Source organism: Podarcis raffonei, chromosome 2, assembly GCF_027172205.1.
Source record: "Podarcis raffonei isolate rPodRaf1 chromosome 2, rPodRaf1.pri, whole genome shotgun sequence".
In the NCBI taxonomy this organism is placed as follows: Eukaryota; Metazoa; Chordata; class Lepidosauria; order Squamata; family Lacertidae; genus Podarcis; species Podarcis raffonei.
This window is the reverse complement of record NC_070603.1, coordinates 24,542,546-24,566,296: the sequence shown is the minus strand read 5'-3', so window position 1 is coordinate 24,566,296 and position 23,751 is coordinate 24,542,546. Positions and strand designations below refer to the sequence as shown.

The 23,751-nt window shown below is 44.4% G+C and overlaps 1 long non-coding RNA gene across 1 annotated transcript in view; it reads left to right on the top strand.

Annotated features, from left to right (window-relative positions):
* Positions 1-23,751, top strand: part of LOC128407250 (uncharacterized) — a 70,715-nt gene that overhangs the window by 3,649 nt on the left and 43,315 nt on the right. Inside the window, exon 2 of the long non-coding RNA XR_008328746.1 lies at positions 8,966-9,096. This is a non-coding gene — a long non-coding RNA (uncharacterized LOC128407250). The remainder of the gene's footprint in view (positions 1-8,965; positions 9,097-23,751) is intronic.

Below are 23,751 nucleotides of genomic sequence, written 5' to 3'. Positions count from 1 at the left end.
TACTCTGGAGAGAGGAGAAGATAATAAATAATAATAATAAGGAAAGAAGAGGCGTCAGAATGCAGAAATGGCTGGCTGGGTGAGGTGGAGGAGAGGGATCATAGAATTGCAGAACTATGTTGATAAAACTTGTTAGTGAGGGACAATTGGATTAGTGGTGGGATTCTGGCTATGAAGTCCTTTGGGTAGTGGGAAAGGAGTGTGTGTGTGTGCGTGCGTGCGAACAATAATCTTGTTCTCTCCCCCCCCCCCCCCCCACTTCATGGTCAAAAGAAGGCCCCATAGCCAAAACATCAGCCCTTCTAATCTTTTCTTTTCTCTATGCCCCCCCTACCCCACCCGCAACATGTGCTTTATTAACCCCCTTTTCTCATTTAACTGCTTTGAATAGCTCAGTGGGTAGCATCCTTCTTAGAAAGTGAAGACTGGGCTCGCTGGTGGGGGTGTGTGGGCGGCGGCGGGATTGGGGGGGGGGAGAGAGAGAGAGCTTCCTTGGAGATGAGATGTCAGAAGAGAAATGCAGACAAACCCCCAGCCCCGGCCTAGAGAAAGAAAAGCCTGTAATCCTGTCTGCAGTGTCCTCATGACCACAGGCTCCAAGGTAGCCAGGAATTCCAGGTCCCCCTTTTGAGGGAAGACAAATGGTGAGATTTGGAAGAACCGGGTCACTGGGGCAGCTCCTTCTAAGCTCTGCAGGCATGGAAGGGATATTTTCTTTTTTAAAAAAAGTAATCTCACTGCTGCGTTTTGCTAGTAAACTAAATTAGAGGGAGGAATGAAAGGGCCCCTTGGATACACTCCAGGCAGCGCAAAGAGGAGAGGGCTTGCATGTTTGAGGTCACACTTAAGCTTGGGCAAGTTTGTTTATTTATATTTAAATGTAATGGTTGCTTTGTGGCCACAGGGGCTCTCAAAAGAGGCTTACAATAATAATAATAATTTTAAAAGCAACAGTAGAAGTATCATGAAGCTAATTCCTTAAAGGCAATGCACAATTGTGTAGAGTCCATGGGAAAACTGCCTTATATATATCCAGTCCATCTAGCCCAATACTGTTGACTCAGACTGGCAGCAGCTCTCCAGGCTGAGGTCTTTCACATCATCTATATTTCCTCTTCAACCAGGCTTCGGGCTGATTAATATTCTACAGCCCTTTAAATTAAGGTTACCAGAAGTCCCCGTTTCCTGGGGACAGTCCCCGGATTTACAAATCAGTCCCCATACAAAATCCATTGAAGTTGAAAAGTGTCCCCGGATTCATTGAAAAAAATATGGTAACCTTATTTTCAATGTGTCTGTGGGAAGGGGGGGAGTTGTAGTTATGCTATTTTGTTGTTGTTGTCCTGTATTTTATTCTGTGAGCAGCCCTGATATCTTAAGATGAAGGGCAGTATTTAAATCTAATAAACAAAATAAAAATAAAATCTACTAGCTAATTTCTCCCAATAAGGAGACTGAGGAGCATTTTACCACAGGTGATCCCAAAATGAGTGATAAATGGTTCATCTGTGCACCCCCACCCCGTAAACATTTTACTCCTGGCATGGCAATTTTGTTCCAAACAGAAAATAAGTCTCTACAAAAATAAGGCTATAGATGGGGCTCTCCACATCTTTATTGCTCTTTCGTTTGACAACTGCACACACACACAAACACACACACACACACACACACACACACAGACACACACACACACACACACACAGAGAGGGGGGGGTCTGGTTCACACATCACATTCAGCAATCATTAATATAAACTATGGTTTAAGATAAACACACAGTGTGCGTGATTTCTCCCCTGCTCCTCACCATGGTCCGCTTAGCGTTACATCCAAATCCAGGTTCATGCTTTGTTCCCCCCCCCAAAAAAAAACCCAACTATGAGCAGTAAGCCGAGAACAAACCTTGGCTGTGTGTTGCCTGGTGACCAACAAACCACAAGCTTGGGTTTGAGCACAATACTAAGCCAGATCATGGTTTGTTTTCAGGTGGCAGCAGCAGCAGCAGAGGAGGAGCTAAGTGCATGCTATTTCAGCCAGAAGCGGTTTAGTCATGCTGGCCACATAACCCAGGAAAGCTATCTGCGCACAAACGCTGGCTCCCTCATAGATGAGCACCACACCCCATAGTCAAATTTGACCGGACATAACCTATTTTACCTATTTCAGCAGCATGCATGTTTACGTTAAATCGTAGTATATTTTAACTATGTTTTAATACAATGTGCAAAATGCCTTCGTTCATTCTGCAGTTCCCCATTCTTCAGTTCAGACTGGGCATAACCAGAACCACCTAAGACATACCATTGGGGTGGAGAACCTCAGGCTTGGGGGCAGAATGTGGCCCTCAAGGCCTTTCCTTCTGGCCCTTGGGACTCTTCCCAAGCTACACACCCTCTCCCTAGGCCACACACCGCACCAGCTCTGCTTTGTACCCTCCTTAAGTATTTCCCCCCCCTGGATGAAATGTGTCCTTGAACTTTGATATTGCTTCCTGTTTGCCTGATTGGAGGGCGTGTGAGTGTGTGTAGAAAACTCATCTTCTGTACAAAGGGAAAAGTCACATTTGCTGCCCCATCCAATTTTGCTCTAGGCCTCGCCCCCTACTGATTTGTGCCACCCACGCCCCAGCAGGCTGCTTAGATTCCACCTGCCTGTATGGCAGGGTGCATGCCATTTTCTAGTTATTATAATCTTTACAACTACCGTGCTCCTTAAGGCAGCGCTGTTGTCTCTCATGTTGCAGGTGGTGTGTGTGTGTTTGTATGTATGTATGTGTAAAGTAGGGTTGCCATACGTCTGGGAATTTCCAGACATGTCCTCTTTTGTGTGCCCTACATGCCCATCTAGGGGGAATTTTACATTTTAAAGCAAATGTCCTGGATTTGGGTTTTTTTAAAAAAAATGTGCATGGGTGGCTCTGGCACGGATGACCCGGGCTCTGGCATGGGCAGCTTGGGCTTGGCAGCGGAGGGGCTATCAGGTGATTGCCCTCGAAAAGCACAACCACTTTTTGTGTGTGGATTTTTACGTCTTGAAATATGGCAACCCTAAAACATGGTGGAGTATGGCTTGCCTAAGAGTTTGTGGCCGAGGTTACCAGAGACTCCCCAATTCATCGCTTACTCACTTAGCCACTATGAAGCACTAGCTGTTGCAATTTCACCCCCTCGTCACCCGATTACTGAACACTTAGAATCATAGAATTGTAGAGTTGGAAGGGACCCCAAGGGTAATCGTAAATCCAACCTCCTGAAATGCAGGAATCTCAGCTAAAGCATCCCTGGCGGATGGCCACCCAACCTCTGTTTAAAAACCTCCAAGGAAGAAGAAGTCCACCATCTCTCATGGGAGACCATTCCACTGTCAAGCAGCTTTTACGGCTCGACAGTAAGAGTCAAACACATCTTGCAAATGTGAACCAATTCTACTTTAAAGCACCAGGTGGAATGTGCTTCCCTGGATGGGTGTGTGTAGTGTTAGTGGAGGGGTAGTACCTCTGGTGGGGGACACCTTCTTGGGTACTTTGTCCACCTTTGGTCCTCACTGTACTCGGCTCTAACCTGCTCCCTTCTGTGGATTGAGTGGACAAGAGTCAATTGGGGCAAAAGGTCAAGAAGGCGGTTTCTGCACATGCTGTAGTGAGGGGCAGATGGTGTTCATCAACCTGGGAAGGCAGCCCATCTAGGAAAACTCTGACCCTAAATCTCCGCTGGCTTGTGGGATATCTTCTGGAGAATAAAAGGCTAAAGAGTAAACCCTTACAGAAATCCAGAGTGGAGTCCCTAGGCAGTTGGATGGTGCCTTGTACACCTCTTTCCAGCAACTCCTGCAGCCATGTTGGTGCCAAACATATTTTTCTGCTTTCCTTTGGACCACATCAGTGAGGCCGAGAAGGATGGGGGGGGGGTCCTGTTGTCTGGGCAGCCCAGGACCTCCATATGCACTGCCCTGGTTTGTGCCCCGGAGCGCTCACTTTGGTGCTGCTAATGCAGCAGTTTGACCTCACCTCCAGAGGTGCACTCCATTGTCTCTTGAGACAGATGGATGCCAATAACCCTGTGTGTTTGCATGTGTGTCTTAAAAAGGAGAGACATCACCTTGCCGACAAAGGTCTGTATAGTTAAAGCTATGGTTTTCCCAGTAGTCATGTATGGAAGTGTGAGCTGGACCATAAAGAAGGCTGATCGCCAAAGAATTGATGCTTTTGAATTATGGTGCTGGAGGAGACTCTTGAGAGTCCCATGGACTGCAAGATCAAACCTATCCATTCTGAAGGAAATCAGCCCTGAGTGCTCACTGGAAGGACAGATCCTGAAGCTGAGGCTCCAATACTTTGGCCACCTCACGAGAAGAGAAGACTCCCTGGAAAAGACCCTGATGTTGGGAAAGACTGAGGGCACAAGGAGAAGGGGACGACAGAGGATGAGATGGTTGGACAGTGTTCTTGAAGCTACCAGCATGAGTTTGACCAAACTGTGGGAGGTAGTGGAAGACAGGAGTGCCTGGCGTGCTCTGGTCCTTGGGGTCACAAAGAGTCGGACACGACTAAACGACTAAACAACAACAACAGAAATAGCTGTGTGTAGAAATCGCATTCATGGCTATTCATCCAGTTTTGCTTCTTGCCCTACCTTCCATTGGCGTGTGACCTGTGGAGGAATGCAACTGTTGGGTGGGAAAAGCTTCCCCACCCCTGTCTCAAATAAAGGGGGAGAGCTATCCATTGTGGAAGAGCAGAAACTGCGGCAAACGAAACTGTGAGCTCCTTGGCCGCTGCAGCCAATCCACAGCACCAGATCACCACAGCTGACTTCAAGGCAGTCAACCTGGCCTTTGGCGTATTGTGCCTGCCAGTGATTTATAGATTGTGCCATTTGAAAGCAACAGCATGCACAGCCTCTCCATCATTCCAAGCTACCTCACGACATTGTAAACAACTGTTTCGGCAGCATTTCCACTCATTTCCCTAAAAGCTTCTACAGAGGGCCTTTGCCAGGCATTGTGTGGAGTAAACTCAATTAATTAGTTCATCCTAGGTCTGGGGTTTCAGCCAGAGAAGCAAGTAGTACGAGACCACACAGAATCCCCTCCTAGGAATAAAATCAATTTCCTTTATACATTAAAAAAAAAAAGATGATTAAAATTCTGTCTGCTTTAATTCACCAGGATGATTCAATTGTCTCTGCCATGTAGCTCCAGTGGGAGTTTTAGCAAATGATAACAAATAAATGACCAGCCGAAGCACAATTCTTGGACACGCAACATTTCTCGAATTGTTCCTCCCTAGACAATCATGAGGGAAAACATGGAGAAATTCCGTGGCATGGGAAACATGGTGGGCGAGAAGGAAAAGAGGACCGGACACAGAGGAGCTGTTGAATTAAGCCACTTTGCCCATTCAGGGAGAAGAGGACCCGTTCCCGGTGCCATTTGTGTGAGGAGGTTTCTATTGCAAATGAGCAGGAGCCATTGGCAAGGGCCCGTTTAATTTGATCGCAGTTCATGGCAGACCGAGAACAAAGGAAGCGACCGAGGCAATAATTGCCTCCTGGTGGGGAGCTGGAGAGTTTAAACTTGGTTGGCACTTGCACTTGGAATCAGACCACTCTTCCACTGGCCCTGCCAGGCCCACAATAGGCCAGGTAACAAAGATTGTGGGGGTGGGAAGCAGGGGGATGCTTTCAAAGTCACACACAGCATGTTAGCACAGCCTGGGCGAATTGGAGGAGACTCTCGCATGGAGGAAATGTCTCCAGGGGTCTAGGGAGGGAAGTCTACTCTTTATCACATTTGAAGTACAGCACAAGAGTTTTTCACCACAACCCAATAGGGCAGGGGCTGCTTGGTCCATGACCTTCGGGTAATCTAAACCCTTGGCCAGCAACTCATGAATGACGTCACACATTTTCTCCTACATAGAGATGATCGGCATATAGGAATAATGTTTACCTGTATTTTTATTTCATTCCTCTTCCTATGTTTTAGCTGTTCTTATTTTATCTGTAAGCTGCCTTGAGTCCCTCTCAGGCAAAAAGGCTGGGGTAAAATATTATTATTATTATTATTATTATTATTATTATTATTATTATTATTATTATTACTATTACCACCAGCAGCATTCATATGAAGCAGCTCTAAAGAAAGGCATAGAGCATGAAGAGGGGCTGCAAGGGAAATTTTCTAGTGATTTATTTTTCTGTGAAATATTTTCCATTTCACAAGCTCATTTGCAACAATGAATGGATGCCAATTGCCAAATGCAATATTGGGCAAGCTTGGCAGTGTCAAGGTTGTTGTTTTTCTTTGTTTACTAAATACAAGTGCAATAAACATGCCAAATAAGATCACTCTCTAGGGCATAAGAAAATGTTGCACTGGAAACTTTTTTCTTCTGCAAATTGCTACATGTGTAAGTACCTGAAATTGCAAATTTCCATTTCGATTTTTCCAATTCAAAATTTCCCAGGTAACCCACATCACCAAAAGCACAGTGCTTATGACCCTTAGAGCAAAACCTGAAACAGTGGTGGTATCTGGAGTACTGGATTTGGATTTTGGAACTTGAGGTTCAAATTCTTGCTCTGTCACGCTTGGCCTGGGAAAATTTGCAGCCAGAACTTGCGTACTGAGAAGGCAAAAAGCGCCTGCAAAACAATCAATCAGGCAGCTTAATATGTTCTGAAATGTTAATATGTTTTAAAATTTATTCTATTTTAATAAAAGTGATTTTGTAAAATATCATTTTTATAAACTAAAATTAATGGCCAAATTTGTGTCAGTTATCCCAGTGAGGAATTCAGCGTAGGGCTATGGCAATTGTTCCATCAGCACAAGTCTTTCAGATGCACCCCTTCCCCTGCGTGCTGTTCTGGGGGTTGTTCTACCCCTTCCAACCCAACTTTGGGGGTCATAGGGGAGAAGGGAAAGCCCTGTTGTGCTAGCAAGCAACCTTGTGCAAACATCTGCTAGTGGGACTACTTAGTTGAATTCTGTCCTTTGTACTCAGTTATCAGAACACTGGAATACCCAATTGTACATTTACTTCTTAGTGAGCCATTGGGCAGACAACTGTCTGCTTGCTTTTGATACCTCCAGGAGTAGAGATTTACTTTTAAAAGCCAAGGAAAATGATAATTCAGACGGTAATATTCCAGAGGGGACTAAACTGCTAGATTTCCCCCTCATGCTTTAACCTGGCCCTTGAGCAACAGGATGTTTTAGTCTGAACTACCTCTTGGCGTTATGAGGTAAACTGACATACAGTGGTACCTCGGGTTACGTACTTAATTCGTTCCGGAGGTCTGTTCTTAACCTGAAACTGTTCTTAACCTGAAGCACCGCTTTAGCTAATGGGGCCTCCTGCTGCTGCCGCGCCGCCGGAGCACAATTTCTGTTCTCGTTCTGAAGCAAAATTCTTAACCCGAGGTACTATTTCTGGGTTAGCGGAGTCTGTAACCTGAAGCGTATGTAACCTGAAGTGTATGTAACTCGAGGTACCACTGTAATTGTGCAAAGTCCTTGGAGGAAGGAGTAGGATGGAACAAATATATAAAATGTAAGAGAGATTCTAAAATAAATAAGCACTAAAAAAATCTGTAATTACCAAGAGGACCCTCTCAAGTTTGAATTCATACGAACTGAACTGAGGCAATACTGACCCTACCATGCTAACTTCCAGACTATAACTGAGGTTTACATGTGGTCTCCCCGAGTTGTATTGAGAGGTAAGTTTCTAAGCTTCTAGCAGTGTAGTGAGCCATACATTCCCAAGAAGTCAAGGGATTTGGGCTAGGTTCAAGGTTTTGGGGGGCCTTGGGTAAAAGATCACTGGTAGGTGTTCTTAACCAGCAATTTATCTTAGAATATCGATGTCTCTACCATTTTCCCCAGGCTCAAGTTCATTTTTTCTAAGAATTCTAACTGTGTGTGCGCCTACATTACATGACCAACCCCACATGTCCATAAATGTTTGGAGGGAGCAGGTTGTGACCACTGGCCATACCTCCTGCCAGGAAGGGAAGGGAGGAAAGCACACACACACAAGCAACATTTTTATTGAACTCAGTGCGTTTCAAACTGATTTCTTCATCAGTGTCTCCCTCATATGCAAGTCCTATGCACACTGCCACCAAATGTACAACCAGCAGCTGTTACGGCTGGAGCATGCATTAAACCTATTTCCCCCATCTAAGTCATGATTACACAACAAGCAAAATACAAACTCACACCGCACAATCCAGCAGCCCCTAACAAAACCACTCCAATCAAATCAGCCTCCAAACGACTCCCAGACGAGGAGAATCTTGTTAATTTCAGACAGAGTCCTGATGACCATGGAGACTCTCATTCCAGAGACCAGGGGCACCTGTCATAAAAAGCCCTGCTTTTAGCTGCTATTGATTTCCAGGGTTGGCACAAAATATTTTGTAGCCTGAGGCAGGACAGCAAATAGCGCCCCATCTTCCCAAGTCAAGTTGCATAGTCATTCTGGCCCTTGAGGCCGAAAATCCAACAAGCCCTTTGCCTGTTTGTTCCCTGGCGGTAAAAATATGACAGTAACAAATAACTCACCATTTGCTGCCCTTTCATGACACCCAAAATTGGCTGCCTGCAGCAGACACCTCACACTGCCTAGTGCTAAGAGATGGGTCTGGTGATCTCACCATACTTAGTGAGCAGAGCCTGATTAGAGGATTTCAACCAGCATGGAGGTTCCTACAGTGGGAAGTGGTCTTGGAGATAGGCTGGCCCCTCGCCTGGAGGACTCTAAAAAAAATCCACCCCAGCACACCGGCATGGACCTGGATGCTAACAGAAAACCTGGTCAGGTGCTACAGACCTGGTTGGAGATGTTTTCAAGGAATGGAGCCATCAAATCCAAAGTCGGATTACAAGAGACTCTGTTGTAAGGTTTCGTTTGATAGAGATGTTCATTTTCTCCTGTACCCCCCCTTTTTTTAACAGTGCAAGAGAATTATGGACGGCCTCTACATTCGAGTCACGTCCATATGAGGAACCGGACTGTCTCTATACCTGGCAGCCGCCGCCTTGAGCAGAGTTCAACCTCACTGGCATCTCCTGAGAACAGTGAAAAGGTACAATGGAGCTTTGTGGTTTTGTCTTGCTTACATTGGATTCACAGGGGGCCTCCATTATTTATTTAATGTATTATATTAGACTTGCAGTATTTGAAATTTCACAAAAGCACACTAGAAAACTACCAGTTTCCTTTTATTTAGTTGCTATTTGAGGTTTTAAAGATCTGTCTGAAAAGGTTAAAAAAATGAGAAAAAGAAAGTGTAACCCACAGACATTGAAATTTGTTATTTAATCCATAATCTACCTCTCTGCCTTGAACTCTAATCAAGGTGTTTCACACAGAAAGGAAGCAACTAAACCTCCTCACTCCAAGAATTAAAATCCCCGTAGTGTTCGTGTGTACTGTTCTTATTTTGAGATGTAGAGTTGAGAGATGTTTTCGAAGCGTCCCAGGCACAACCTGGAACAATTTTCCATGGAGAACAAAGTGCAGAGCCAGCAGGTTCAAGAGAGGCAGGCAATTTGAGGCCCTGTTGAATTTGCTTTGAAGTCTTTGGAAGGTGCTATAACACCAAGAGCTATTATTATGTTAATGTACTGTGGACCAGATTCTGCAGGCTGTTCCATAAACCATCATCCTCAGCATTCCATCCCCTGTTCCCTGAAGGTCATAACCCTGACACCTGGTTTATGACCCTTAAAACTGAAGACTCCTCTTCCCTGTACATATGCCTCACGATCAGAGGTAGGTCAGAGTCAGAAGGACAATTTGCAGCTTGAATGTTTTGCAAGGATGCAAATTGCGTTATGAATCTCAGAAATGCAAATGGTGGAGTTTTCTCATTAGCTGCTGTGAGTGGGGGAAATGGAGATGGAGAATGTGTAGGTCATACAAACCTCAAAGGTTTATTTGTCCATGACGCTAATTCACTTCTGGGCTGTTTGCCTAATGCAGTCTTCTCTCACTCCCAAGGATATTGTGAAGTATTTAAACTGCTGGAAACGACCAGCAAGGATTGGTGCAACCTATTGGTTACTTGTTCAATTAAAACATCTCAAAAATGAAAGCTACTGAGAATGTGTTATGGTGATTAAACTAGATCTGAACTGGTAATCTTAATTTTACTTTGGAACGCTTATAAAGCAAAACAACTAGGTACTAGTTTGGGTCTTTGAGGTCACAGCCCTTTGTTCTCTTAAGTCCGAAGGTGCATCGAGTTCCAGGTTATTTGATTACGTTGCATTTTGTACCCTTCTTTCCCCTTCCTATACTGGCTAACATCAATAAAAAGCAAAATAGCTAATCAACAACAAAATAATCCAAATAAAACGGGGAAAAATCAAAGTGGCAGATAAAAAGATCAGTAAACAAACAACCAATTGGAAAAATCTTGCACAAGACAGGCTTGCCGGATGATCTCAAAGTTCAGACTGATTAATGTAGGGGGATTTTGCCCTTTGGATAACTTGGCCCCAAGCTGTTTGGGGCTTTAAAGGTAATAACCTCCCTCACCTTAAATTGCATAAGGAAATCGGCCTACAGCTAAGCAGTAGACATAACAAGGAAGCAACATGATCCTTAATGGCAACATAGCACAACAACGGAAATTTCTGAATGGTCTTCAAGGGCAGCCTCACAAAGAGAGCTTGACAGTAGTCCAGCAAGAGGCCTAGCGTGGTGTAATGGTTTACAGTGCTTCACAAGGACCTAACCTGAGCATAGGCCCTTGTAGCCACTGCGGCAACTTGAGCAAAGCTAAATTAAGGAATATCCCCCCAAATCTGGTCTTTTGAGAGATTTCTTACTTAATGCGCAGTAGTCCAGTGAATTAAAGATGTTACACCTCTTATCACACCCAGTCTTGTACTTAAGGTGCTGTTGTTAGATTGGACCCCAGATGATGGAATGGTTGTTTTTGTGACAAGGTAAACAATAATTTAATTTAGATTCCTAGTCTAAAATTCAGGTTTAGATCCTGGGTTCAGTTATGCAACCACCACGTACGGTACTGAGTTTAGTTTTGGGGGCAAACATAGATGATGGGAATGGAGGCTGGTCCATTAGGGCAAATGGGGGCTTGCCCTACTAAGCTGCCATCTGTCCCTATCCCCAGCCTATTCCCTTAGTTACAAAGCAGTCTGGGTTGGAGTCTCTTAGTTACAAAGCAGTCTCCTTTGTCTCAGTGTTGCCCTTGTACCACTCAGCAGGGAGACGATGGGGTGAAAAATAAAATTAGTTGGCTCTATGTATCACTGGCTCTGGCTCTATCTGCTGTTGGCCAACCCGACTTCCACCATACCAATCATGAGTAGGAAACATGAGAAGCAACAATTTTAAGATTGAAACAGACAAGATGTGAAAGTAATGCTCCATTTAAAAACTAACAAACAAACTTGAAATGTATAGTAGTCCTGTTCTAAACTGAATGTGGACAGTTTTTTAATAATATTTTTTATTAAGGATTTTCTTGTTTTACAGAAGTGTAGTGCCTCGTATTTTTTTTCTTCTTCCATGTAACATTTTTACAAATCTGTTTCATTTGTTGAGGCATTAGGGGGAGAAGAAAAAAGAAAGAAAAAAAGAAAGGGGGGGTGGAGAGAGGGAAGATGGATGGGGGTGGGGTCGGGTGGCGGTGTTTCTATTATGTTTAATGTATGTAGAGTTTGGTGTCAGCGTTGCTTGTGTTGTTCACTTGTGTTCCTCTGGTGGTGAGAGAGGTTGGGGTTGGCCTAGGGTGTGATTGTTTGCTTGTGACTGGCTGTGGTGATCTTTGTTTTCGTGTGTGAGTGAGGTGGGTGGGTGTTTTGGATCAGGTTAGCCATATTGATTTGTATGCTGTTGGTGGATTATTGTCATTGTCCTGTTGGGCTGTGTATGTGATAAAGGGGAGCCATACCGGGGTGAAGGCGTCTTCTTCTGTTTGTCCCCGTGTCAGTTTCAGTTTATTAGTTAATTTTTCTAGTAGGGCTGTTTCCCATACTATTTGGTACCATTGGTCCATGCTTACTCCTGACAGGTCTCTCCAGTGTCTGGTTATGGTGTTTCTGGCTGCTGAGAGCAGGTGGGTTTTGAGTTATTTGTGGTGTAAATGGGCATTGTTGTCTTGGAAGATGTTTAGTAGGGCCAATTCTGGGGTGATGTCTATTACTTGCTTAGTTATTTTACATATTTCTTGTATGGCTGTTGTCCAGAATAGTTGAATTTTGGGACACTCCCACCACATGTGGAGGTATGTGCCTGTGGAGGTGCACCCTCTCCAGCATTTTGGTGAGGCCATCCCCCCTGTTGTCTGCGATAGGGGGTGATCAGCGAGACAGTGTGAAGTGACTTTGTAACGTCGCTGTCAGGTATAAGGTTCGTAAGCAATGTTGCCAATGTTACGAGCAACATTGTTGGTGTGTTGGGGTGGGGATGTGGATGCTGGTACGCTCTGGTGCCACCATAGTGCTGTTTGGGTATCAGATTTTAGCCTGATTGTGGGTTGTGTTATTAAGGTTGGAGTTGTTTTCCCTTAGTATGGAGTATGAGGATGTTGAAGGTGTGGGTGATGGGGAATGTGGTTGAGGTCGTCTGGACTGGTGTTGGGGTGGGGATTTCTGTGGGGGTGCGGGGCTGGGGGGGATGTTGATGGTGTTAACTAAATCTATGTTTTGGGGGGGGGAGGGGGGGGGGAAATCACCAGTCCTTCAGTTTGTGGTTTTTCCCTGGTTGCTTCATTCAGCTGGGGTTGTTGTTGTTGTTGTAGGGTTGTCCATCTGCGATGAATTGGTTTGGTTAATCTTGGTCTGGTTTCTTGTGTCGTATGGCCGGCGGGACGGTTCTGAGCATGATGACTGCCTGTATTGGTTTGCGTTGTTGTGCCGCTTCTGTTGTTTCTTTTTCTTCTGTACCATCGTCCAGTTGTTTGCTGTTGTTTCCTCGTGGTTGGGGCTGTCACTTGGTGGGTTTGTCGGTTGCCATTCCGGTGGGAGGTCGAGTTCAAGGTTCTTTAGTAGTTGCAGGGCCTCAGGTATGTTGGTAGCCATGTGTTGTGTTGTATTGGTTGTTACAATGAGGCGGAAAGGGAAGCCCCATCGGTATTTGATCCCTGCTTGTTGGAGACGCTGGGTGCATGGGCGCAGGCTTTTCCTCCGGTTTAGGGTATCCTGAGATAGGTCCTGTAGGGCCAGAATGGGGGTTTCTCTATATCGAAGGTTGCTTGAGTTTCTGAGGTGGTGCCATATCTCTTCTTTCTTTTTGTAGCGTGTGAAGCATACAATGATGTCTCTTGGGGGGGCGCTGGGTTTTGGCATAGGTTTTAGGGCTCTGTGAGCCCTCTCCAAGTCATCTGCCTCAAGTTTCAGGCTTGGGATTGTGTTTTTCAGCCACCGTATATTTAGGTCTGCTGGGCTTTTCTCCTCTGTTTTTTCAGGAAAGTTGCGGAAGCGGATGTTACAACGTCTATTGCGGTCTTCAAGGTCGGCTTGCTTAATTTTCATCTCTCTGTGTTCTGCTTCCATTTGGTTTACCAGTTCGTCCAGTTTCTTGTTCACACGTGCGTTCTCCTCCCGGTATTGCTCTATTATTCTTTCTTGCATTTGGTTTTTGTTCTCTAGAGCTTCCACTTTGGAGGTTAGGTTGTTGATTAGTACCTGCATGGGAGCCATTGTGGCCTTCAGTGTTTCTTCTAATTGTGCTTCTAATCTTGCTTCCATTTCCCTCAGATCTCGTTTCGTTATTGGGTGGTCATCATCTTGAAGGGGAGTTACCATCTTAGCATTGTTTGCCATCTCCCTGGTTGGTGTCATCTCAGTCTCCCTGATAGTTTTGGTTTGAGGTTGGCTTGGCGTCCACTTGGGGTAGGGCGTGTGGTGGTTAGGAGTTGTGGCAGTGGTGATTCCTGAGTATTGTTGGGTTGCTGAGCTGATCAGGCTTTGTTGGCTGGTGGCTTTTACAGAGCGTTTGGATTAGGTGGTCATTTGTGTCACTTCTAGCCTGTGTTTTAAGAACTTCTCTTGGGTTTTCTGTAGTTGCCGAGGCTGGGGGGGAGGGCAGGTAAGCAGAGATGGGTAGACTAACGGACAGACAGTTCATATAAAGGGAGGGGGGTTAGCAGGTAGAGATGCAAGAGATTAGAGGGGTGGGGCCAGGGGAAATATGTGTTTAGGAGGGGGTTGTATATACCCCAAAGGGGTACTGGGGTCCAGTTAAGGTGGAAATTGGGGTTGGGAGTGCGCTTAGAAACAAAGACAGACAAATAGGCTATATGTAAAGGGTGGAGGGAGAAAAGAGAAGAAGAAAAAGAAGAAGAAAGAAAGAAGAAGAGGGGAGGCGGGGGGAGAGGGGAGATTGGAGTAAAAGAGAAGAGAGAGAGAGAGACAAAAAGAGAGTTGAAAGAGAGAGGGGAGATAGTACAGTAATATCAGCGGTATTAGTTTGCAGCAGTAGTTTTAGCTATAGTATGAGGGGGGCAAATTATGATAGGGTGATATGAATGTGTGTATGTGTTTCCTTTAGGGGAAGGGGGGGATGGAGAGAGGGAGGAGGGAGAGAAAAGGAGAGGGGAGGAGGGAGGGAGGGTGAGCTGCTGCAATGGTATGGGGGAAAGTCTTATTTTAAAAGAGGGGTGGGGGGAAAGGGCTCCCCTCTCAAAAACAAACTGACGGACAGGCTAAAAAGGGGGGGTTGATTTTAAAAAATAAAAGGGATAGAAAACAAAATTGGGGATGGAAAATGAAAGGTGGGATAAAGGGAAAAATGAGGAGGGGTGAAGAGAGAGGGGAGAGCAAAAAGGGAGAGAAAAATAAAAAGGGGGGGAGTTGAGGGGGAGAGTATCAATAACAATAGCAGTGATATAGAGGAAATTTTTGTTTTAAAAGAGAGTGGTGGTCGTAGCTGGGGGCGAAAGATTCTCCCCTCAAGAACAAGCCAACAAATAGAAAAGAAAGGGCTTTAAAAAGAGAGGGGGGAAAAAATGTGTGTTGTTTTTTTTAAAAATAAAATAAAATAAATAATAATATTTCCCCCTAATTATTGCTATTATTTTTTGTTTGTAAAAAAGTAATTAAAAATGTACGGGTAAAAGATAAAAATGAGAATTAAAGGTAAAAAAAAGGGGTGTTGTCTTTAGATAGATAGATAGAGCTTTTTATTTAAAAAAAATGAGTAAAGTATAGGTAAAAGAGGATAGGTAAAAGAGAGTGGAAAGTCTGGGGCGAAGTGGCAGTCCCAGGAAATGGCCTGTGATGGTTCAGGCCTGTTTTCTGGGTACTGCCATTTTAATTCTTAAGAGGGGAGTTTGAGGTGAAAATAAAATGAGGTTTAAATTGAGGGTGTGTGTGTGTGGAGAAGTGTGTCTTTAAATTGTGTGTAGAAAAGATAGAAATAAAAATAAAGATTCAAATAAAGGGTGGCTGCAGCAGCAGTGGCCCCTCTTTTAAAAAGAAAAATGATAAAAGTTGGTATATGGGGGGGGGGGAATAAAAAAGAATTTCTTTTAAAAAGGGGGGGAAAGGGTTAAAAAAAGGATTTGTTTTTTTTAAAAAAAAGGAGAAAAGAAGGGGGTAGTTTCTTCCTTTCTGCGATCTCCTTTGTCATGCGGCTTTGCATGGAGGGGTAGGCTCCGGTCGGCTCAGCCACGTGTTTTTTCGGAGCCTCTTTTGCCTTCCCGTGCTCACCTACCTCCCCTCTTCTTTGTCGGCAGAGATGGGGGCAGCAGCGGTAAAGTAAAGTTAGGGTTCCTTTTTCTTTCTTTTTCTTCTTCTTTCCCCCTTTTCTTTTTCTCCCTCTCTGCGTTAGCTCCACTGTCTTCCTGGATTTGGAGCTCCTCTCGGCTGTTGGGGGGTGGTGGTCGGGTGCCTTTCCGGCTCAATCAAGGTCGTGGGGGGGTGTTTTGGCTCCTTTGAAAGACGCCCCGGGCACCCCCAATTCCTCTCCGTTGGCAGTGTTGGCAGCAGCAGTCCTGGGAGCCCGGGAATCGGCCAGACAGAGCCTTTTACTCTGGCTGGCTTCAGGAGCTCTTTTCTGCTGTTGCAGCCGCCATGCTGCCTCGCCAGAAGTCGAATGTGGACAGTTGTATCCGGCAAGTATCTTTTGCACAGAGCTATCAAACCATACCTAGGAGAAGTATGGGACTGTTCTGTAGGTATTCTGCTTTCATGCATGACTTCTACACTCATATTTCTTGATGCAAGAATGGTTGAAGATCTATGTGTTGCATCCAAGGCTGCAAGAGGAGAGTTCTACTTGTGCACCAAGACTTCCCCTTCCTTTCCTCTCCCGTGGCCTGAAAATCTTCTCCAAATGGTCCTCCAACCCTCTGGAGCATGGTGCACTGGGGAGAAGAGGGGAAATGATATTGTGCAAGCAGAAGTCTGCTGTCTTGGAGCTGTAGAACAACAGCATTTAATATAATCCTATAAACTACGAACATGAGTTTGACCAAGCTGCGGGAGGCAGTGGAAGACAGGAGTGCCTGGTGTGCTCTGGTCCATGGGGTCATGAAGAGTCGGACATGACTAAACGATTAAACAACAAATAACAATATCTGAATACCAGTAGCTGGGTACAGACATTTTAGATGGAAATCAGCCCTGAGTGCTCACTGGAAGGACAGATCCTGAAGCTGAGGCTCCAGTACTTTGGCCACCTCGTGAGAAGAGAAGACTCCCTAGAAAAGACCCTGATGTTGGGAAAGATGGAGGGCACAAGGAGAAGGGGACGACAGAGGACAAGATGGTTGGACAGTGTTCTTGAAGCTACCAGCATGAGTTTGACAAAACTGTGGGAGGCAGTGGAAGACAGGAGTGCCTGGCGTGCTCTGGTCCATGGGGTCACGAAGAGTCGGACACAACTAAATGACTAAACAGCAACAACAGCACAAAAAATAGGTGTCTTCTGGTTTGAATTTAATCTTCTAGAATTGAAGAATGAGGGTAGTAGACACGTTCCATTTGATTAGGGTCAGAGATGGAGCACCTACAGTCCTCCAGATGCTGCTGAACTCCAACTCCCATCAGCCCCAGCCATTGTGGCCAAATGTCAAGGATGATGGGAGCTGTAGTTCAGCAAATCTGGAGGGCTGCAGGTTCCTCACTCCTGGTTATGGTTTGAAAACTGTGCTCTGAGGAGTCTAGGAAGCTGTTGACAGCTTATCAGTGGGAAGACTACACAACAACGGCCTGTTCTTCACTTGAGGGTTGTTGGTTTCTTTTACCCAAAGAGGATGTAGGATGTGGTGGAAGAGTGAATTCTCAAGTGGTGATAGTGCCCAGCAGGCTTAGACAGCACTTTGTTAAGAAAGGTCCTTTTACCGAGGTTCTTTGGTCTTGTGAATGGTGCATTTAAACTTAAGGATTTTGAATTGATCGTCTTTATTCATTGTTTTAGATCAGAGTTTTCCAACCTTCTCATGTTGGCGACACACTTTTTTTAGACATGCATCATTTCACGACACAGTAATTCAATTTTACTAGCAAACCAGACATTAAACTAACCCCTTATAAGAGCATTTGTGCAACACACCTACACACTGTAGCTGACATACTAGCATGCTGTGATACGCAATTTGGAAAGCTCTGTCCTTCAGGGTAGACTTCCTTCTCTTAAATTGTGCAACAGAGCCATATACAGTGATAGCTCTGTATAAATAACAGTTAATAATGTGATAATAAGTGGAAAGAGTGATGCTTCCTGAATATCCTGCTTGCGGCTTCCCACGTGCTGTGCATGGCAAGCACAGAATCCTGGACTATATAGGCATTTTGGTCTGACCCAACCGGGCTCTTCTTATAGAAAGACGTTCTACTGTACATTTTAGAGCTACAGATTTATCACAGTCACAAACCAACTTAAGTTGATATGCCCAGGGTAATTAATGTTAAGTTTCATGCATTACATCTCAACCACTAAGGAGCCTAGAGTTATTAGTTTGGAGAATGTCTTGCAGGAAAGATTTTAAGGGCAAATCAAAAGCCCCAAAAGGGCAACAGGAAAGAAGCTCTAGACTGCAATCCAAAACCCACTTACCTGATGGCTCCATTGACATACAATACACCACATTTCTGAGTAAATGTGTAATAGGATTGTACAGTAAGCCTGCCAACTTGGCACTTCCTATCCTTTGCCTCTATAGAAATGATCCATATTACCTTTGCTGGTATGCAGTGTTCCCCCCTAGGTACCAGTACTCACCATAAAGTTGTTACAGTAAGTGCCACACTTTTTAACAACAACAACAACAACAAAAAGAGGTGCTGGTACTGTGTACCACTGAGTACCTCCTGAAAAAAAGCACTACTGGTATGCTTTCTCATAATGCAATATAATCAGAAACAGCTTCCCCTGGAGCAATTGTTCTGTGGCATCTCCAAGCCGCTTCCTTGCTGATGGGAGCTGAGGGGGGCGGGCAAACAAAACCTGCAGAAGCCGCATCTGCATTCAAGTTTCCCCAGCCACTCTGGGCAGCTCCCAACAGAATATTAAAAACACAATAAAACTTCAAACATTAAAATCTTCCCAATACAGGGCTGCCTTCAGATGTCTTCTGAAAGTCAGATGGTTGTTTGTTTTATTGACATCTGATGGGAGAGCGTTCCACAGGGCAGGCACCACTACCGAGAAGGCCCTCTGCCTGGTTCCCTGTAACCTCACTTCCCGCAGGGAGGGAACAGCCAGAAGGCCCTCGGAGCTGGACCTCAGTGTCTGGGCTGAACGGTGCGGGTGGAGATGCTCCTTCAGGTATACTGGGCCGAGGCCGTTTAGGGCTTTAAAGGTCAGCACCAGCACTTTGAATTGTGCTCAGAAATGGACTGGGAGCCAATGTAGGAGTGCCAGTGCTACTTCCTAGTACCCTGTCTGAACTCTTTCAGAGAAAGGTGGGGTTTTTTGGGCGGGGTTCCCTCTTGATCTGCAATCTGCTGGAATGTGGATATTTAACACAGAGAAAGCTTGGGAACACAAGCAAGCATGTGTCTCCTGGAAAATGCAAGCTAAGTTAATGGTGGCATTTACAGAGGCATTACTTTTTTCACAGGTGTGGTATGGGGGGGGGTTAACTGCCCTACCCCATGTTTCAGATGACAAAAATGTTCTTCTTGAGGTGCACCTGTCCCTGAGCAGTGAGACAAGAAAATGAACCACAACAATGCTCTTAATATACACTGGTTTTTGGAATCTAAACTTAGATGTATCCAACACTTTGAATTTCATAGTCAAGCTTAGAATATCCAATCCTTTGAACTTTTAAAGGGTACCACTGGCACCCCTGAAATCTCTTCTCACCCTCCATTAGTACTGGAATAGCCCACAAGTGCTTCTGAACCTCCTCCATCTGTGTTTGAACATCATGCTTGTCAATGTAATACTATTCAATCATGCAATTTCAGTTCCACTTTAGAAATTTGTGCCTACTGACTGGGCCAAGATAGCATATGAAAATGGTGATCTAGCTATTTCTAGGTGTGGTGGAAATTAACCGTGTTATTTCTAGATGGTGATGCTTTGTGTGTTGCATGCCGTGCCATCCCATTCATGATGCCAACCCTTCCCTTACCAAATCTTAAAGCACAATGGAAAGGAATCCCTCAGACACTTTTGATGCATCATCAGAATGGTGGGAAACATTCTGAGCAAAGGCAGGCACCAGGGAAACATTCTGTGAGCCAAATGGGTAAGTGGGAAAATCGACACTTCGGGAGCTGTGATGTCACTTGTGGAGCCCTCTGGAATGGCCAAATGGTCTACAAAAGCATTCTAGTGCTTTAAAAATAATGTTATATGAATCAATATCTTCCACAGGTAGTAGGGCCATGACTGAATGAAAACAAAGTTTGTGTGTGGCTGCAAACAAATGTATTATACTTGGTGTTGAACACCTTTATCAGGGAAATACACCTTGGTGTGTTCAAAACCAGTTCAACAAAAGTTATACAGGCCAATTCTATATGTGTCTAACTCAGAAGTAAGCTCCATCGTTTTCTTACTTACTTAAGTGTATATATAGGACTACAGTCACAGAGATTCAGGTTTTAACATTGCAGGAGTGCAAATCAAGTTCTCTAGTGAGCAAGGGCTCCCCTTTTGCTTCCATACCAAAGGCAGCTTAATGTGAAAAGCGAGTCACATGAAAGCTTCACACATGACCTGCAGTTCCCATGAGCAGAGGGAATATTGGATCAGGACTAACATAGCTTGCATCTGGAAAAGCCAATATGGTGCCGTTCAGATGCTGTGGGGACTACAATTCCCACCAGCGCAAGTTGGTATGGCAAATGTTCAGGGATGATGGGAGTTAGAGCCTCACAACATATGAAGGGCACCATATTTGCTACCCCTGACTCAGGCTCATTTATTGGAAAAAAGGAGTAACATCTGTGATGCTTACAATTCTAAGAAGAAAATGTATGGTGCATTACTGTCTGCAAATTTCCACCTTAGTCCTACAAAGCTACTGCATTTCAGCGTAAAGTTACAACGATTTTCCTGTGTGTGTGTGTAATATATATATATATATATATATATATGAGAGACTCCCCAAAATGAAGGAAAGGTGAATGGTTCCCCATTATATCCCAGCTTGTTATCAAAGTACCGTTTGAGATACTTTTAAGGAGTCTGTCACCCTTGTGCGATAGCTCTGGAAAGACAATGGGTTGTACCTAATGCAATACTCAAGAGTAGACCCATTAAAATTAATGGGAATGACAATCTTAGTTCCATTAACTTCAACGGGCGGTAGTCAACTAAATCCTTGCACAAGAGGAACAACTTCTGCTTGCACGATGGGACTCCCCCTGCTTGCCCAAATATAATCCTGATGGTTGGGGAACAAATTCAGAGTACGCACAGGGAGAGGAGATTGGGGGAGAAGAGTCCCTTTGCACAAGCACAAATAGCTCTACTTCCACAACAATTTACTTAGTGCTATGCTGAGTTCAACCAGGGCTTTTTCTCCGGCCGGAACTTGCTGGAACCTCTCAGGTGGGTTCTGGCACCTCTCCAATGCCATCCTAAGAGAATGAGGGAGGTGTTCATGGTGAGGGTGGCACCTCTTTTTCTAGAAAAATAGCACCGAGTGCAACCCAGTGGGTCTGCTCCGAGTAAAATTTATTTGGCTACAACCCATTCTGTTCTCTCTCTCAAGAGTGGAATGCAGTAATTATGACTATAACACAGTGGGGTGAATCTGAGTTGGGCAGATTTTGACCAGGATCCATATGTTAAGGTTAGAGTAAACGTTTCACTTAGTTTCCTTGTAAAGACCTATACATGGCCTGAATGTACAAGTGTTACAACGTGAACATTTTAAACCATCACTTTACCACTGAAAAGTAATGCAGATTGTAAAGAAAATGAGTCTCTCTCTCTCTCTCTCTCTCTCTCTCTCTCTCTCTCTCACACACACACACACACACACACACACACACTCAAATTAACCAGTGGTTTGGCTTCTTCTGGCTTTACATTTAAAAAGCCATACCCTTCTGCCGTATGTTTTTCAATTGCATCCTTTGGTTCATTTCACACACACCCTCTAGCCCAGGAGTAACCCATAACCTTCAGGGCAGGGGAGCCCAAAGGGGTGCTGGTTATGTTTGTATAGCCTATGGGAGCTTTATAAACCACAATAACAACAACAACAAAAACCCCAAGCATCATAAAAGCCCAACTAAGTTTAAGTGTGTGTGTTAGGTTACCAAACTTAAACACAAAATGCAGTGCGGATGGGCTACGTTTGTGCAATGTTGCACAAAAAAGAAATGTAGGAAACCCTCGCTGTAACACTAATACTTGGGGGGGGGGGCAGGGAGCACTAGCACAAAAGCCAAACTGTGTTTTTTCCTTTTTTGGGGTTAGCAGACTTAGAACTGATCACGCAATTTCATTTCAGTAACTTACAATTTCTACTCTCTTTGATAATGTGCTGTAAAAGAGCCAACTTTCTTTAATGACAAGGCTTTAAGAGGAATGACTTTTCTGAACAACAAATATCAAAGCTGAGCAAAGATGAGTTTTTTTTTAAAAAAAGGAAACTATGAATTAAAATGACCTTGTGTTCCGAAACTTTTTCACACATTGCTTGATGTTCTCAGTTCCTCTCCCCTGCCAGCGCCCCCCCCCCCAGAGACAGAGCTGGTGCCTTTGGCAAATGGAGACTTGAGAGGGCAGAGAAATCATAATCTCACTGCATTATCTATTGGAACTGCTTAGCACTGAGGGTGCCTGGTGTTTTTCAGCGTAACCTTTAGCAGTTATTAAAGCAATCACAAATATTTTCTTCCTATCGGAGTTGGAGTCCTCTCTGCTAGGAGCAAAGGCTGAACACAGCATGAACCACTGAAGTTGTTTTTATAAGAGAGCTGAACAACTAACAAGAGCGCAACAGCTCTGCTGCAGGAGAAAATAAATAAATGAACCTACCATGTTACAATTAAAGCACCGTTATATCATGGACAGCCAAAAAAGGGGCAAGGGTATTATAACTAAGAAAACAAACATATGTGTTACTTGGGTAACAAAAAGAAAAGTGACTATCTGGGAAACAATACTTCACCTCAATAAAATACAGAAAGCCATCTATATTGATGAAATAGTTAGGACCATTACATTTTTAAGGAAAGAAAAGAAAAAACATTTTGTACAGAACTCAACAATCTACTTATATTGCATTTTAATGTGCCAACAGACTGTGTAGTGACCAGGGAATACTGTATTGTGAAGGAGTGATATGGAATGTATGTGTGTGCATATGTGTACGAGAGAGAAAGTAAGGAAGAAAAACGAGAGAGAGAGGTCTTAAGGAAATAGTCTTGTATTGGAAAATATCCATTAGCCTATCATCTGCTACTAACTGCCTGATAATAACCTGGAAGCAACCTGTGTTTTAAAAAGTCTTCATGCCACAAGTTTATTCCTCTGTAGACAGGGCAAGTCTGTAACATCCAGTTTCAGGGTCTCTACTGAATCCTTTTACCCCTACCTGTGTCTGCCAATGAGAGTTTTGCTATGCTTCACAAGCTCACTAGTCTCTGTATACATGTGCTCCCAGGAAACCCCATGCCTCACCAAATCCCAGCACCCAAGTATTTTTTCCAAAGCTTTATGGCTTTGTTCAACTTACACAGTGATGTGTCCACAGTAGCTCCTCTTTGCAGGGCCCAGACGTTTGCTCAGTCTGAGCAAAGAGTCGGTTTTATATTGCTCCATTACATTCCCAAGAAAGTCATGTCCCTGTTACTTGCTGCGACAAGTGCTGTTCTCTTTCAAATGCAAGCCTAGGCCCACACATTAGTAGGGGTCAGCCTCAATTCAAAGCTTTGAGCAATGTGATTATTTCCCCCAGAGCAGTCCCCTTATACAGGATAAGTGTGTGATGTCATCACAAAGTTGGTATCTGGTGATATCTGAATCAACGTACCTGTTGGGAATCTACTACTGGCTGAGTTAACTGAGAGAAGGCTTCATTCGATGCAGCAGATCTCATGACCTAGGCCAGGGTTTCCCAAACATGGGTCTCCAGCTGTTTCTGGACTACAACTCCCATCATCACTGGCTAGCAAAACTAGTGGTCAGGGATAATGGGAATTGTAGTCCAACAACAGCTGGAGACCCTAGCTTGGGACAGACTGGCCCAGGCATCCCATGAGCACTGGTGGTCATGAAATTGGGTGAATGACTATACTCTTCATAAAGTAAAGTGAATAATATATACCCTGAAAGCAGCAAAACAGCA